This window comes from Jaculus jaculus, chromosome 4 (genome assembly GCF_020740685.1).
Source record: "Jaculus jaculus isolate mJacJac1 chromosome 4, mJacJac1.mat.Y.cur, whole genome shotgun sequence".
NCBI lineage: Eukaryota > Metazoa > Chordata > Mammalia > Rodentia > Dipodidae > Jaculus > Jaculus jaculus.
This window is the reverse complement of record NC_059105.1, coordinates 7791151-7807548: the sequence shown is the minus strand read 5'-3', so window position 1 is coordinate 7807548 and position 16398 is coordinate 7791151. Positions and strand designations below refer to the sequence as shown.

The 16398-nt window shown below is 37.6% G+C and overlaps 1 non-coding gene across 1 annotated transcript; it reads left to right on the top strand.

Annotated features, from left to right (window-relative positions):
• Positions 1-15895: 15895 nt before the first annotated feature.
• LOC123460531 lies at positions 15896-16026 on the top strand. Its single transcript, XR_006637075.1, has one exon. It is a non-coding gene; the product is annotated as a small nucleolar RNA SNORA33 (small nucleolar RNA).
• Positions 16027-16398: the final 372 nt, after the last annotated feature.

The window sequence follows — 16398 nt, the reverse complement described above, 5'->3', positions numbered from 1 at the left end:
AATCATCTGTAGCTAGGATCCACATATGAGAGAGAACATGTGGCACTTGGCTTTCTGGGCCTGGGTTACCTCACTTAGTATGATCCTTTTCAGATCCATCCATTTTTTTCTGCAAATTTCATAACTTCATTTTTCTTTGCTGCTGAGTAGATCTCTATTATATAAATGCACCACATCTTCATTATCCACTCATCAGTTGAGGGACATCTAGGCTGGTTCCATTTCCCAGCTATTATAAATTGAGGAGCAATAAACATGGTTGAGCATGTACTTCTAAGGAAATGAGATGATTCCCTCAGATATATGCCGAGGAGTGCTATAGCTGGTTCATATGGTAGATCAATCTTTAGCTGTTTTAGGAACCTCCACACTGATTTCCACTATGGCTGGACCAGATTGCATTCCCACCAGCAGTGTAGAAGGGTCCCTCTTTTTCCATATCCCCACCAACATTTATGATAATTTGCTTTCATGATGGTGGCCAATGTGACAGGAGTAAGATGGAATCTTAATGTAGTTTTAATCTGCATTTTTCTGATGACTAGTGACATAGAACTTTTTTTAGATGCTTATATGCCATTCATATTTCTTCCTTTGAGAATGATCTATTTAGCTCCATAGCCCATTTTTTTGATTCCCTTGTTTTATTTCTTATTATTTAACTTTTTGAGTTCTTTGTATATCCTAGATATTAATCCTCTATCAGATATATAGCTGGTGAAGATTTTTTCCCATTCTGTAGGTTGCCTCTTTGCTTTTTTCACTGTGTCCTTTGCAGTGCAAAATATTTGTAATTTCATGAGGTCCCAGTGATTAATCTGTGGTTTTATTGCCTGAGTACTTGGGGTTGTATTCACAAAGTCTTTACCAAGACCAATATATTGAAGGGTTTCCCCTACTTTTTCCTCTAGCAGTTTCAGTGTTTCAGGTCTGATGTTAAGGTCTTTAATCCATTTGGACTTAATTCTTGTGCATAGTGAGAGAGAAGAATCTATTTTCATTCTTCTGCAGATATATATCCAGTTTCCCCAACACCATTTGCTGAAGAGGCTATCTTTTCTCCAATGAGTATTTTGGGCATTTTTATTAAATATCAGGTGGCTATAGCTACCTCAGCTTACATCTGGGTCCTCTATTCTGTTCCACTGATCTACATGTCTATTTTTGTGCCAGTACCACACTGTTTTGTTACTATGGCTCTGTAGTATAGGTTAAAATCATGTATAGCGATACCACCAGCCTTATTTTTGTTGCTCAGTATTATTTTAGATATTTGAGGTTTTTTGTGATTCCAAATGAATTTTTGGATTGTTTTTTCTATTTCCATGAAGAATGCCTTTGGAATTTTGATAGGGATTTCCTTAAATGTGTAGATTGCTTTAGGTAAGATTGCCATTTTCAAAATATTGATTCTTCCAATGCAGGAACAAGGGATGTTTCTCCACTTTCTAGTGTCTTTTGCAATTTCTCGCTTGAGTGTTTTAAAATTCTCATTCTTTACTTCCTTGGTTAGGTTTATTCCAAGGTACTTTATATTTTTTTGATTATGTTGTGAATGGGAGTGAATCTCTGATTTCATCCTTTGTGTGTTTGTTATTAGCATATATGAAGGCTACTGATTTCTGTGTATTTATTTTGTATCCTGCTACATGGCTGTAGGTTTTGAACAGCTCTAACAGTTTGCTGGTAGATTCTTTCGGGTCCTTTATGCATAGAATCATGTCATCTGCAAATAATGATAACTTGATCTCTTCCTTTCTAATTTGTATCCCTTTTATATGTGTCTCTTGCCTTATTGCTATGGCTAAGACTTCCAAAACTATATTAACTAAACGTGGGGACAGTGGAAACCCTTGTCTTGTTCCTGATTTTAGTGGAAAAGCTTCCAGTTTTTCCCCATTTAGTAATGTGTTGGCCGTAGGTTTGTCATAAATAGATTTTATTATATTGAGATATGTTCCTTCTATTCCCAGTCTCTGTAGGACTTTTATCATGAAGGGATGTTGGATTTTGTCAAATTATTTTTCTGCATCTAGTGAGATGATCATGTGATTTTTGTCCTTCAACCCATTTATATAATGTATTACATTTATAGATTTGCATATATTGAACCATCCCTGCATCTCTGGGATAAAGCCTACTTGGTCAGGGTGAATGATCTTTTTGATATATTCTTGTATTCTGTTTGCCAATATTTTGTTGTGAATTTTTGCAACTATATGTTCATGAGCGAGATTGGTCTGTAATTTTCTTTTTTTGTTCTGTCTTTGCCTGGTTTTTGTATCAGGGTGATGCTGGCCTCATAGAAGGAGTTTGGCAGAATTCCTCCTTTTTCTATTTCCTGAAAAAGCTTAAGAAACAATGGTGTTAGTTCTTCCTTAAAGGTCTGGTAAGATTCAGCAGTGAATCCATCTGGGCCTGGGCTTTTTTAGTTGGGAGATTATTGATAACTGTTTGGATCTCCATGTTTGTTATAGGTCTATTTAAGTGATTAATCTCATTTTGATTTAATTTACGTAGGTCATATAAATCAAGGAAATCACCCATTTCTTTCAGATGTCCATACTTTGTGGAGTATATGCTTTTATAGTATGTCCCTATGATTTTTTGAATTTCTCTGGAATCTGTTGTGATTTTACCTTGTTCATCTCTGATTTTATTAATTTGTGCCTCTTCTCTCTTTCTTTTTGTCAGATTTGCTAAAGGTTTATCAATCTTGTTTATCCTTTCAAAGAACCAACTCTTTGTTTCATTAATTCTTTGGATTGTTTTTTCTGTTGTTTTTTTTTATTTCATTAATTTCTGCCCTAATCTTTGTTATTTCAAGTTGGCATGGCCGGGTCTGGGCTGGAGCTGGGCACAGGTGGTGGGGGAGGGGAGGAAACCTCAGCTGCTCTAGTTCTTTCGCTGTTCCACATGTTCTTCTACCTTGTGATCTGCTCCTCCATTGTTCACCTCTGCTCTCCTTTCATGTTTCTTGAGTTGCAGGCAGCTCCAGTGTGAGTGGAAGCTCCCGGCACCTGGCTTTTCCTGTGGCTGGAGCCGAGCCTGGCTGCTTTCTGATGTGCTGCCGCTGCAGCAGACGGCGGACCTTCTGGGGCCGCTTTTGCCGGCCTGTGCGGGCTCTGGATCTCTTCTACTTCTCCACTGCCATTTGGATTTCCTATACACCTCACTTTTTAGTAAAACTGTGCATTTTGCTTAGTTTTTTCAGTCTTTTTCCCCCCTAGGCTGCTTTGGTTTGGTACCTAAGCCGCCATCTTAACTGGAAGTCCCCCCACTTATCACATTTTAAATATGAAGGTATTGATCCCAAAATTTAAGAACTAGTCTAAGGACATACTACTGAAAGTGTTCTTCAGGTCATCTTGGCTTGATTTCAAGGCATATGATTTCATTTAGAATGCCATACAGCTTCTGTTAATACTGATAGTGTATTACAGAAAAGCACACAGTTATTTTTTGTCTGTTAATATAGCAACTAATACTCATCAAGTCCATGTACAGAAAGAGAAGGTAGAGATGAAAATATAGGAAGAGAAGGATTACCCTTGAAATTTAATTTTAGGAAAACTGACAGATAACTTCTGCATTTGGTTATGCTATAAGAGATCTAGCACAACATGACATTATTTTATTAGCTTATCCTTGACATTCATCAGCTGGCATATATCAAGCTTTGAAAGATATAGTACAATTATACCTGAGTGCAAGAAAATAAGTAATGTTGGACTTACAAAGGGATTGATAGTCAAAATGAAGACAACAAAGATATTCAAGGCAGGAATAATGATTCTTGAAACCATGAAATGTAATATATCTTGGTGAGAGAATAAGTTCAGAATCTTCTACACTACTTTCCCCAAGAGTGTCCAATTTTCTATGCTTGAAGTAGAACTCATACACCTTTCCCTCAGAAAACTGTTCCTTTACCAATCATAGGAAACTTTATGAATGGTAATTTATTTCACACAGTTGTTCATAGCAACATTTTATGCTAATTAAAAGATTCCAATGAAAATGAAGTTACTTTTCAGAAAATTGAAATAACTAGAGCAGTGAGTTGAAAAATAAAACTTAGGCAATTAGAAAATTAATATAGAACATTAGTGTTTCAGCTATTAGAAGTTGCAGAATATCATCCATGAAAGGAAGAAAAGAGATTGGCTGAGATATAAGAGAAAATTTTTCTAGAACAGAAATGACTTTCAGTATGAATGTGTATTGTACAGCTCTACCAGGACCTGGTATAATACTATCCTATATTTCATTGATATATTTTTTTTGTGAAAAATTGAACTGGCAGTCCTTGGAAATAATATGTATTTGGTGTGCATGTATGCATGTGGTATGTGGTGTGTGTATATGTGTCTCATCCATACAACTATGGTCATCAGAAGACATGGGCGTCTTCCTGTATCACTGCATTGCTTTCATTTCCCTGAGTCAGGGTCATTCACTGAACCTGGACTTCCCTGTCTTCTTTTTCTTAAACGGGCTGGCCAGGCAGCTCAAGTGATCCTTGTGTCTCTGCTACTGTCAGCACTGTGGTTACAGGCACATGCAGCTATATTGGTTTTACATGTTTGGTAGCAAATACTCCTGAGCCACTTCCAAAACCCAGTAAATATTTTAAAACAATAAAATCTTATCATTCTCTTTTTTTAAAATCATATTTTATTTATTTGACAGAGAAAGAGGGAGGGAGGGAAAGAGACAGAGAGAGAGAGAGAGAGAGAGAGAATGGGCAGGCCAGGGCCTCCAGCCATTGCAGACGAACTCCAGACATGTGCACCTCCTTGTGCATCTGGCTAATATGGGTCGTGGGGGATTGAACTTCGGTCCTTTGGCTTTGTAGTCAAATGCCTTAACAAGTAAGCCATCCCTCCAGCACATTGTCATTCCCTCTTGAAAAAGATTCTACATCGTTACATCTCTTACAAGCAAAAAATTTCAGTAGGTGCCATATGTTCTTGTAAGTATATGTGTCCTAGAATTATCATGTATGACCGTGTTTGCTCTGGAAGGGGCACTGGCCTTCACAAGCTTTTCTGGTCTTCAGCCATATGATATTGTTCCAACATGAGAGCCTTGGCTGCTTTCAGTGCATGAGATTGCGGAACAAAATTTGCTATAAGCCCCGGGTTTTCCAATGCCTGGCTGCACCTTATCCTTTCAAACATTTAGATTGTTTATTATTTTGTTTGCAAGTTTGAGAGAGAGAGAGAGAGAGAGACAGAGAGAGAGAGAGAGAGAGAGAGAGAGAGAGAGAGGGTGCACTAGGGACTCCAGCCACTGCAAACAAACTACAGATGCATGCGCCCCCTTGTGCATCTGGCTTATGTGGGCCTAGATAATTGAACCAAGATCCTTTGGCTTTGGCAGGTCGACACCTAAACAACAAAGCAATCTCTCCAGTTCTAGGTCATTTAGTTTTGGATAGCCTTTCCATATGTTATCATGGATATAATTCAAAATCTACTTGAAATTGTGCTCTATAACATATTACACTAAACATTTATTTTGCTTGCAATACTTCTCAACTTTAATGCTGCTATCATTGATTCTTCTTCTTTTTTTTTTTTTTTGGTAAATGTCTTCTTCTCCTAAAGTATGGTTGTATGGGAACAATAACCTTATAGGTTTTCCTACCTGTGTGTTCTCTGCATTTGGGAGAATGCCTAATATTAAAACAAAAATGCATTTCAATGAATACTTAATGAGGTAATGAGCACATGCATGAGTGAAGCTCATGGCAAGTAAGGAAGGAAGCATAGTGTTGGCTGAATATGCAAGGAAAGTAGTGACTGAGGCTGCAATAGTGAGGGTGTAGTCGTAGGAAGGCAATACTTAAACTGCTGTGGAGTTTATCCATTACCATGGAGTGAAGAACAGGCTGTGCAAAGACCAGATCCTTTGAGGTGACATGGCATACTCCATGTACTCAGGGAGATCTCCACATGCTTACACATGGGGAAGGCATGCTAAAGACATCCTGGAGACCATTAGAACACGTGAATAAGGCACTTAAATATTGGCTCTCATCAGGGTCTATACTAAGTTGCTACTGTTAGTGTAATTGGGAAATACCTCCCATCAGCTCATGAGTTTGAATATTTAGTTCCCAACAGGCTACACTGGTTGGTGAGATTATTGAAGGTTTTGGGCCACAGGCATGGCTGGAGAAGATGGGTCACTGTGGCCATCCACGTCTTTGTGTGTCATAACCTGGTCTGTCACAAGCCAGTGTCTCTGCTGCCTGGCCAGTGCTAGGTGAGGAGCAGTGCCACCAGCCTCCTCCACCCACTGACTGAGGCACCCCAGCTTCCAGGCCATCCCTGATAGGTTGAACCACATCCCTTTCAACCAGAAGCCAAAAAGATCACCTTTCTCAGGCATTTTTCCACAGTGGCATGACAATGCACTGGCTGTAATGACAAAAATATCTTTGCAATACATCATTTATTTTGTAATTATCAAAAGCAAGGGTTAATTGTGACATTATTACATGTACCATTCTCTTATGAAGGGACATATCAAGTGAAATATCTTTTATTATTTATATACTTATTTGAGAGAGAGAAAGAGGGAGAGAGAGAGAGAGAAAGAGAGAGAGAAAAAGAGAGAGAGAGAATGGGTGCTCAAAAGGTGGCTTAGTGATTAAGGCGTTTGCCTTTGAATCCCAAGGACCCAGGTTTGATTCCCCAGAACCCATGTAAGCCAGATGCACATGGTGGCACAAGAATCTGGAATTTGTTTGCAGTGGCTAGAGTTCCTAGAGAACTCATTCTCTCTATATATCTCTCTATTTCTCTCTTTCTCTCTCTCGTTTATTTTTATGTTTTTGAGTTTGAGAGGTAAGGTTTCACTCTAGTACAGGCTGTCCTGGAATTCACTATGTAGTCTCAGACTGGCCTCAAACTCATGGTGATCCTCTTATCTCTGCCTCCCAAGTGCTGGGATTAAAGGCGTGCGCCACCATGCCTGGCTTTCTCTCTCTTAAAAAAAAAAAAAAGAAAAGAAAAAGGCTGGAGAGATGGCTTAGTGGTTAAGCGCTTGCCTGTGAAGCCTAAGGACCCTGGTTCGAGGCTCGGTTCTCCAGGTCCCATGTTAGCCAGACGCACAAGGGGCGCACGAGTCTGGAGTTTGTTTGTGGTGGCTGGAAGCCCTGGCATGCTCATTCTCTCTCTATATATATATCTTCCTCTTTCTGTCTCTGTCACTCTCAAATAAATAAATAAAAAATAAACAAAATTTTTTTTAAAAAAGTATTTAGGATAGTTGCTAAAAAATAAACAAAATTTTTTTAAAAAAAGTATTTAGGATAGTTGCATTCTTTTTTTTTTTTTTTTTTTTTTTGGTTTCTTGAGGTAGGGTCTCACTCTGGCTCAGGCTGACCTGGAATTCACTATGTAGTCTCAGGGTGGCCTCAAACTCATGGTAATCCTCCTACCTCTGCCTCCCGAGTGCTGGGATTAAAGCTGTGCGCCACCATGCCCAGCTTTCTTTTTTTTTTTTTTTTTTTTTTTTTGAGGTGGGGTCTCACTTTAGCCTAGGATGACCCAGAATTAACTATATAGTCTCAGGGTGGCCTCAAACTCACAGTGATCCTCCTACCTCTGCTCCCGAGTGCTGGGAAAAAGGCATGCACCACCTTGCCCGGCTTCAATAGTTGCATTTTTTTTAACTACTTCATAATGCCATTAATGTACCCTTTAGTTACTCATCCAATGATTATGAGTATAATAGCAACTATTTGATCAATGTCTTAATCTCTAAACATAAATTATTCCAGAATCCTCCTTGAGTAATTTTTGCAAAGTAGTCACTTGTAAAGAGGAGGTTAACATGTGCTGCCCAGCATATATATCTAGTATGAGGGTTGGGGGCTACTGTGCGTCAGGATTCCCGAATGCGTTAATAAAGTGTGCTACGTTGTTATACTTTGGGAGAATCTTGTCAGATAAAACTGCTATAAACTGATGGCCCAGATTAGGTATTGCCATCTTTATAGAAGGTTTAGAAGAAAATGTGTAGCCCATCCTATTCCTTAATTTTGACTAACCTGAAATCTCAAAATCATAAAGTGGCACTTGCAGCAATGTGATAAAATGGGCACTAATTTTTGAAAGCGAATGGGCAACAGTTAACAGTCATGCCACCATGAATGTGCCCAATTCCATCTGATGATAAAAGCTAACTGGGATGGGGGTCTGGTCAGTACTGAGGTGGGTGAATGGGGCAATATAATAGTCAAATACATGTAGTACATGCCAAAAAGTATCAGCAATTACATCTGCTTTCATGGGATTATTCTAGCATTAAAATGATTACCAGGATTCATGGTACAAATTCTCAAATTATTCTCTTCTCTCTCTTTTCTGGGAAAAGACCATATATGTACTGACGATCTACCAAAAATATTAGCATATGTTTGTTAAAGTTTGGTTTGTTTTGACTTCCAGGTATTACAAAATGTTGGCAAATATATATATATAAACTTGTGTATGAACTCATCTTGGTTAGGCATGGACATCAGAGGTGAGCTAAAGATGATATCAGCCAAGAGCTTTCATTTTGGTTTATTATATTTATTCTTGGAAGATTTGGTGCCGCTGTGATATTAATCTTGCAGGCATATGGTAATAGAATGTCCCTCACCCTGTGCATTACCTGAGGGGAAATGAATTGTAACAAAGAGAATGTATTTGTTTTCAAAATGAATTTCAGAAGGAAAGCTTTTATTTTGCACTGTACACAGCTTCATGCTGACAGGTACCTGATAATGTGGAAAATGCCATGTAACATTTTATTAGGAACGTACATGGAGGAAATGAAGGAGTAGTTGACTTGAAAAAATAGTTGCTATAAAATTTCTTGATATTTAGGAATATTCTTTAAAGGTGACTTCATTTCTTTTCATATTTATGAAGTAATTCAAATTAAACTTTATTATACAAGTTTCATTTTCATCTTGTAAGACTTCATGATATTTAAAAAATTGAAAACTGCAAGAAACTTATGATAGCTTACTTTTTAATTATAGTCTATTTTTCATCACCATTCAACTATCTGAAGATTGATACTAGTAACATTTTGGAGCATAGGCATTTTTCTATGAGGTTTTATATACATACATACCTACATATATATATGAGTGCATGTGAAACAAATTTTGTTCATATGTTTAATGTGGTTTTATAATCTGACTTTATATAATGGCATTGAAATGTATCAGTGCAGGGAAGATTATATTTTGGGAACATTTATAAACACTTTTCTTATATTTGTTCATTTAATAATTATAAGCACCCTAAATTTTCACTCTAAAATATTCCCAATTTCAGAGATGCAAACTGAGGCACAAACAAGAATATACAGGTAGAATTTAGATTTGACCTTGGAGAAAAGTGCCATTAGAGTTAGTATTTTTTTAGTATTCTTTTCTTTTTTGAAAAGTTTTGTGAAACTATTTGTGAGATAAGGAAAACTATAGCAAAATAGTTGATAATTAAGGGTCAAACATATGATAGCAAGTTACTACCACTATTATATTATTGTGATGGTACAATGGCTATTCATAATTTTATCTCTGGTATTTCATAAATTACTACCATACAATAGTATCTAGAGAATGTCTACCATATAAATGACTTATAATGCCACCAGCTAAAATATGAATTCATGATAACTGGTTGCTTCTAAGCCAGTATAGTTGAACATCATTTTGCATTTTTAAAACTATTATATTTATTTAGAGAAGTACAGAACAAAGGATGGGGGAATGGATACACCCATATGGCTTGAGAGCCCACATGGTGGACCTGGAAAAACCATATAGGGGACAGCAAAGAAAGTACACAGAGCTCTTGCTATGTGGAGAATGAGCTCATGTGGACAGTAGTGGTGGCCAAGGGGCTCTCCCCCCAGCTTGGCCAGGCTTGTCTGGGCCGAGGGGAATCTCACCAGTAGCTGGAGGTCTCTGAATGTTCAGGTAACTCAGAGACCTTGGTCCCCCTTACAAACATTTATAAATGAATTGTGGTAGGCCCTACCTTCTGGCTCAGTTGAGCTGAGGGACAGCTAGTGGTTTGGGCTAGGAGCTGTCTCAGGAAGAGACTAGCCAAGATAGCACCGTTTGGGGGGCTAAACTTGACCAACAACAGTGTAAGAGCTAGGTTTAAATCCTAGAAGAGCCCTCCCTCCTCAAAAGTGCCCAAGTTGTTTGTCGAAAAACAGATCTCCTTTAGGCAAAAGATAAGAATCCAGATCATCCTTTGATAGCTAGCAAGTGCAGACCACAAGATAGGCTCAAAGAAATTCCTATTTCTTACTTTCAGGGGCTCAGTCACTCTAACTGCCTAAAAGAGCTACCTGACCATCCCTCATTGCCCCTGCCTCGAGAAGACACTCTGACTGCTGTTATAGCACAGAGAACAAGGACTGGTCAGTCCTTAACTATTTCCAGCTGGATGGGGTGTACAAATATGGCAGTTAGAAAGCCTCCCCCAGAGAGGGAGCTATTCTAAAGGGTCCTGAAAATGCATTTATGAAGTGCAGGAAGATAATCCTGGGAGAAAATGTTGGGGAGAAAGCATAAAAGCAAGGAGTTAATGGGAAGTGATCACACAGCAAACTGGGTGTCAGTAGGGTTTTCATTCATATGGGATTCTAGACCTTGGAGTGGGAACCCAGGTAGATGGAGTTGGATTGTCTCACAACCATCTGATTGGGAGCTGGCTAAGAGTTCCTTCTAGAACCATTCACAAAATGGCATAGTAGTGTCTGATGTGGTCTGAATCTGTTCTTGTATGGCTTGTAAAAGACATGAGATATTAGCAGAGTTACCAGGAATATATACACAACATTTAACCTTGATAATTGCAAATATACCCTATTTTGTATAACAACCTCCAGTGTATATCTTTTTAAATATATACTGAGGCTAGCCAGGGCCAAAAGGTGATACCATAGAGCCAGTGGGTGCTATTGGGGGCTTATCAGTGCACTTTTGACCTCAGAACTTATGTAGTAGCAAACTATTTTTATGGTCGGAGTATAATGTTGTTGTGGAGCAAGTTAGAAGGTACTGACCATCATTCCCAATATAAGGAAGTCTTTGAGGTATCCATCTTTGTTTATACATTTCTCTGTGAGTGTTTAAGACCAAGTAAGTAGTCAAAATTTAATTAAGGATTTATTTTGGAGGTCACTAATGGCTCTCCAAGGGAGACTCTATGGACCTGGGTAGAGCATTACATCTTCTCCAGTGCTGCGGTTAAGCTCTTGTCTTCACTTCGGATTTTTAATGCGGCACGTTCCTCCTTTCTCCACTGCTTTTGATAGAATCTCTCTTATCTCCAGCTATGAATAACAAAACATAAGGGATATAATGCTCAAACCACACAACTCATACTGTGCCTGGTACAGGAAAGTAGGCAACCTTGGAGGATGCTTCATGCCGTCTTCATTACTGTCTTCTTGGCCTTGTAGTTTTTAGAACTTAATGTCTGTAATCTCATTCCAGAAATAATCAGACATTTATTTTAAGCAATTGACCAGGTGTTATTGAAATATTGCACTTCATGAATGGATAACGGCTTCTTATATAAGGTAATGGTTTCTTAATAAAGTAAGTGATTTTTTCGTGAGCAGGTGGAGTGCCATATTGAGAGATGAAAACCAGGACTGTGCAGGGAGGCACATGCAGATATCAATGCCTAGAGCTTGGCAGTGGTTCTCATTAATAAGTACATTTGTGAGGAGACTTAAACTGTGCATTTTCTTGCCAGTCTAATCAACATAATAGAAAGAATTCATAGAAAAATGGGCATAATAAAGCCATTAAAGGGTATCATTTAAAGGGACTAAATTTGGTGACTGCTTCGAAAATGTGCTTCTAAGCTGATGGCCTGAATAAATACCAATTTTATCCATCAGGCTGCTTCATATTGGAGTATTTGTGGCTGAATGGGATCTTAATATGGAAAGGCTGAATTTCAGAAAAGACGGACATGGATGCTGCTGCCGAAAGAAGCATCACATTGAAATAAGAAAGTGTGCCTTGCCTTCAGTGCCGTCCACAGCCCACGACTTCTTAGATTGATCAATTATATAAATGAAACAGAGAACAAGATTTCCCCTAAATACCATGGCCTTTTCCATACAATGGAATAATCTTCAGGTTTGGGGCAGATATTCCCACTGAATGCCCTTGAATAAATTGATTTGGTCCACAATTGAAAACAGAAGTTGCCTAAACTTGAACAATGATCTTTTACCACAAAACACTTATTTTTAATAACATCATATTATTTAATTATAACTGTGTTACCTACCTCTACTAGGGTTAGTAAATGTAACTTTGATATAACTCCTTATATGGCCATTTTGGAATAAAAGTTGAATGCAGTATGAAAAGAACTAGCAAAGTGAATTGGATATCAGAAATCATTTTGAAAACATGTACCAAGTTAATTATCCAGTTTACAAGAGGGTAATTATAATTTGATGGCTTTGCTTTAGAAAACATATGGAGCTTAAAAACAAAATAGAAAAGGAAAACTATTTCCCATAGAGGAAAAGAGATAATTTTAATTAAAGAAAATTGGGATAAAATGTAATGTGAGAGAAATTAACTTTTGATATATTAAATATTTTCAATTAGAAAAAAAGAATTCAGTTTATATTTACTGATGATCCCTTAAATGTCAGGCACTAAATTATATATTTGTATGTGTCATTTGAATTGTAGAATTGAGTACATTATATTTATAACATATTTTTATTCCTTAGACTATTTAATGATATTGGTTTTAATCTTTAAATGAAAAACTAAAAGAAAGTATTGAAACATATAGATACACAATTTTTACTTATTAAATGAGTTCACTAAGTACCTTTCCTTTGTCTAGACAGGGACAGAGAAAGAAAGAGGAAGAGATAAAAAAGAAACTCATGAGATTTATCCAAATGTCAATGCACTCTATAGACCATCTCAAATTTGCTTTTGCCACTTTTGTACACAATGATTCATCAATATTGATCTGTAGAAGTTTTCTATTTTAACTATAATGTGACATGCTGTGTATTTGCCAGATGTAGTGCTTTGAATCCCAATTCCCCGTAAACATGTGTTTTTTGAATGCTTCGTTCCTGTCTGATGGCAATTTAGGGGGTGAAGTCTTGTTGGAGGAGAAGTGTTGCTGGGGATAGACCTTGAGACTTACTGGCCCTTAGATTGCCAGTGTTAATTCTGCTTGCTCTTACTGCTGTTTTCTACCTGCCAAGGCACAGGTGATATCCAGCCACTGCCCATGCCATGCTTTCTCCTGCCATTATGAAGTTTCCCCTCAAGATTGTAAGCCAAAAGAAAAACCTTCCTTCCATAAGCTGCTTTTGGTCAGTCACTTTATCCATCAAGGAAAAGGTCAAACAGTATATTACACTTCTAAAGTAATGTGTAGGTAGAATTTAATGACTTCTGAGACTCCCCACTGCAATGTTAACTCCCAAAGACTATGAATGCGATGGATTCTAGGTCCTAATTAGAAAGATTTTTAGAGTACCATTGTCTGTTTTAGGGAAGACTATATGAGACTTAACATGACTAAAATTTGCAAGCCCTTAAAAATGGATCTTGTAGTCATAAATACAAAATCTATGATCTGGTTTTTAACTGTTCCCCCAAAACCATGTGCTGATGACTTGGACAGAAGCTTGTGGTAATATTGTGAGGTGATTTAACTTTTATAATTGAAGAAGTGAATTCACTGGGTATGAGCCCATAAGTGGGATGTAAAGACTCTACCACTCCTCGTTGCTACCTTTGCTTCCCCTCTGCAGAATATGGAGGGCTGGAGAGATGGCTTAGGGTGCTTGGCTGCGAAGCCTAAGGACCCAGGTTTGATTCTCTAGGTCCCATGTAAGCCAGATGCATCAGGTGACACCTGTGTCTAGAGTTTTTTTTCCATTGGTTAGAGGCCCTGGCATGCCCATTTTCTACCTCTCTCTATTTCTCTCTTCTCTCTCCCTCTCTCTGTCTCAAATAAAAATCAATATAATAATTAAAATAATAAAAATAAAGCATATAGCATAAATATTTTGTGAAAAATACAAATATCTCTTTGGAAAGGCTTTAATAAAGCAGTAGATAATCCTCTCACATATTAACATGTGGCAAATGTGTCATTGGGGAAAGAATTAGGGTCTGATCACAATGGTGGAGCTCCAGAATGAGGAGAGGGGCTGGGAAACATCCGCATAATGGTGATGATGGAGACCCACTGAGGGAGGAGTAGGGCAGCTGGGAAATAATTATCCATTCAAAAATAATTCCAGATGTCTGAGAGTGAAAAACCCTAAAAGGAAAAAAATACAAAGTGCCTTTAAAATGCTATAAAAGCTAATGATGTGAAAATTGTCATAAACAAATTGTGAGAATGATTTCAGAAGATAAAAACAAGTCAATAAGCAGCAATAGTTACTGAACTTATCCAAAATTTAATTTTAAAAGGAAATGTCATGTTTTCTCTTCTTTGTGTGTACTATAAATTTAATTAGCATTAATGAGGCTTTTGAGCAGGGCAGTGTTTCTAAATCATGACCTCTTTGAGGCTAATTATTTTGAATATACTTGTTAAACAGCAACCTTTTCTTGCTTTGGTAATAACAAGATAACACCCTTGTTCAGATTATATTAGATTTCAAGAAAACATTTTTGAAGATATTTCTTCTATAATAGATGTTTTTCAATTAGTCTGAAGTTAAGAAAGATGTTAATTGTTGTCTGTGTCTAACAAACATTTTCATCATAACAGAATTTGTGGCAACTTTTTATTAAAGCTAGAAAATGCCTGTTTTGGCTATCTTGAGTAATTATTATCTGTAGAGTCAGGGGCTTGAACAAAATTCTCCATGTGTTCAACTAAATTCATAAAAGATTTTAAGACTCTTTTGAATCTTGCTGATCATCTTATTTCTCATTCAATATCACCACTGCTCAGTCCACCATTTATCATCTACCAATTGCTAGCAGAGAGGGGCATCTTTATTCAAGCCAACAGACAACTTACACTATTCAGCAGTCACTATTCAATAGTCACATATGGCTATTTAAATTCACTGTCATTAAAATTTAAAAATTTAATGCTAAGTTGTACTGGACATATTTAAACTGCTCAATATTCACAGGTAGCTATAATAGCTACTATATTGGCTGGCGCAGCCACAGGACAATCCCATTAGGACGGGAAGTTGTGGAGTGCTACCTTATACCCACTAGGTCTTGGTAGCTTATGGCATTTAAAATATTTCCTGGAATGGGGAAATTCCTCAATATTTAAGGCACTTACTTGCAAAGCCTGACAACCTGGTTTTAATTCCACAATACCCACATAAAGCCAGGCATGTCAGACATGTTTGGAGTTCATCTGTAGTGGCAGAGATTCCTGGTGTACTCATGCTTTCTCTTCCCTGTTCTTTCTCAAATAAATAAATAGTTTCCTATCACATTCACAGTAAGAAAACCACTTTAATTTAGCTGACATGTTTGTGCATATACATGCCTGCTTTTGCATGTGAAATAGAAACATTTCGTTTTCTCAGGGTGATACCCTTAACAAAGTGGAATGTCCTTATATTTTCTTCATTATCTTATTTCCTTATTTCATTTTTTTTTAAAGTTAAATGTTAGGCATACCACCAAACTGATTTCAGAACCCACTAATGGGCTGTGTTCCATAGCTGGTAAAACAGGGCTATATAGAGCACACTAGGGGCTCAGAGAGGCAAAGCCATGAGGGTTGAAGCTAGTGACTTCTGGAGAGTGCTTTAGAGCTGGACAATACGCTCTGCTTTGTGATCATCATTTTGTACCTAAAGGAATGAAGGCCGTGAGCTGGCCGGTTAATCTGGTTATCTGAAAGTGTTTCCTCAGACATTTAGAAACAGCTGGCAATAGTGATGCCGTTACATGAGGCTTAAGGACAACTGAGGTCATTACAATCTTTTTAAATGGCTACAATATAATGTTGAAGTGTTTTCATAAGACAATACAATTTTTACAGAAACTTGTTCTTTATTTAAGATTTATTTTTATTTATTTGAAACAGAGAGCGTGCGCACGCGAGAGAGATTGAGAGCAAGAGAGAGATGGGTGTGCCAGAACCTGTAGCCACTGCAAACGAGCTTCAGACTCATGCACCACCATGTTCATCTGGCTTACATGGAACCTGGAGAACTAAAATTGGGTCCTTAGGCTTCTCGGGCATGCGCCTTAACTGCTAGGCCATCTCTCCAGCCCTGAAACTTGTTCTAAGATGAATGAAACTTCAAAATGTTAATACATTGATTATAAAAGAAACGGAGGCATTGAATGGGAAGAAAATGAACCCCTAA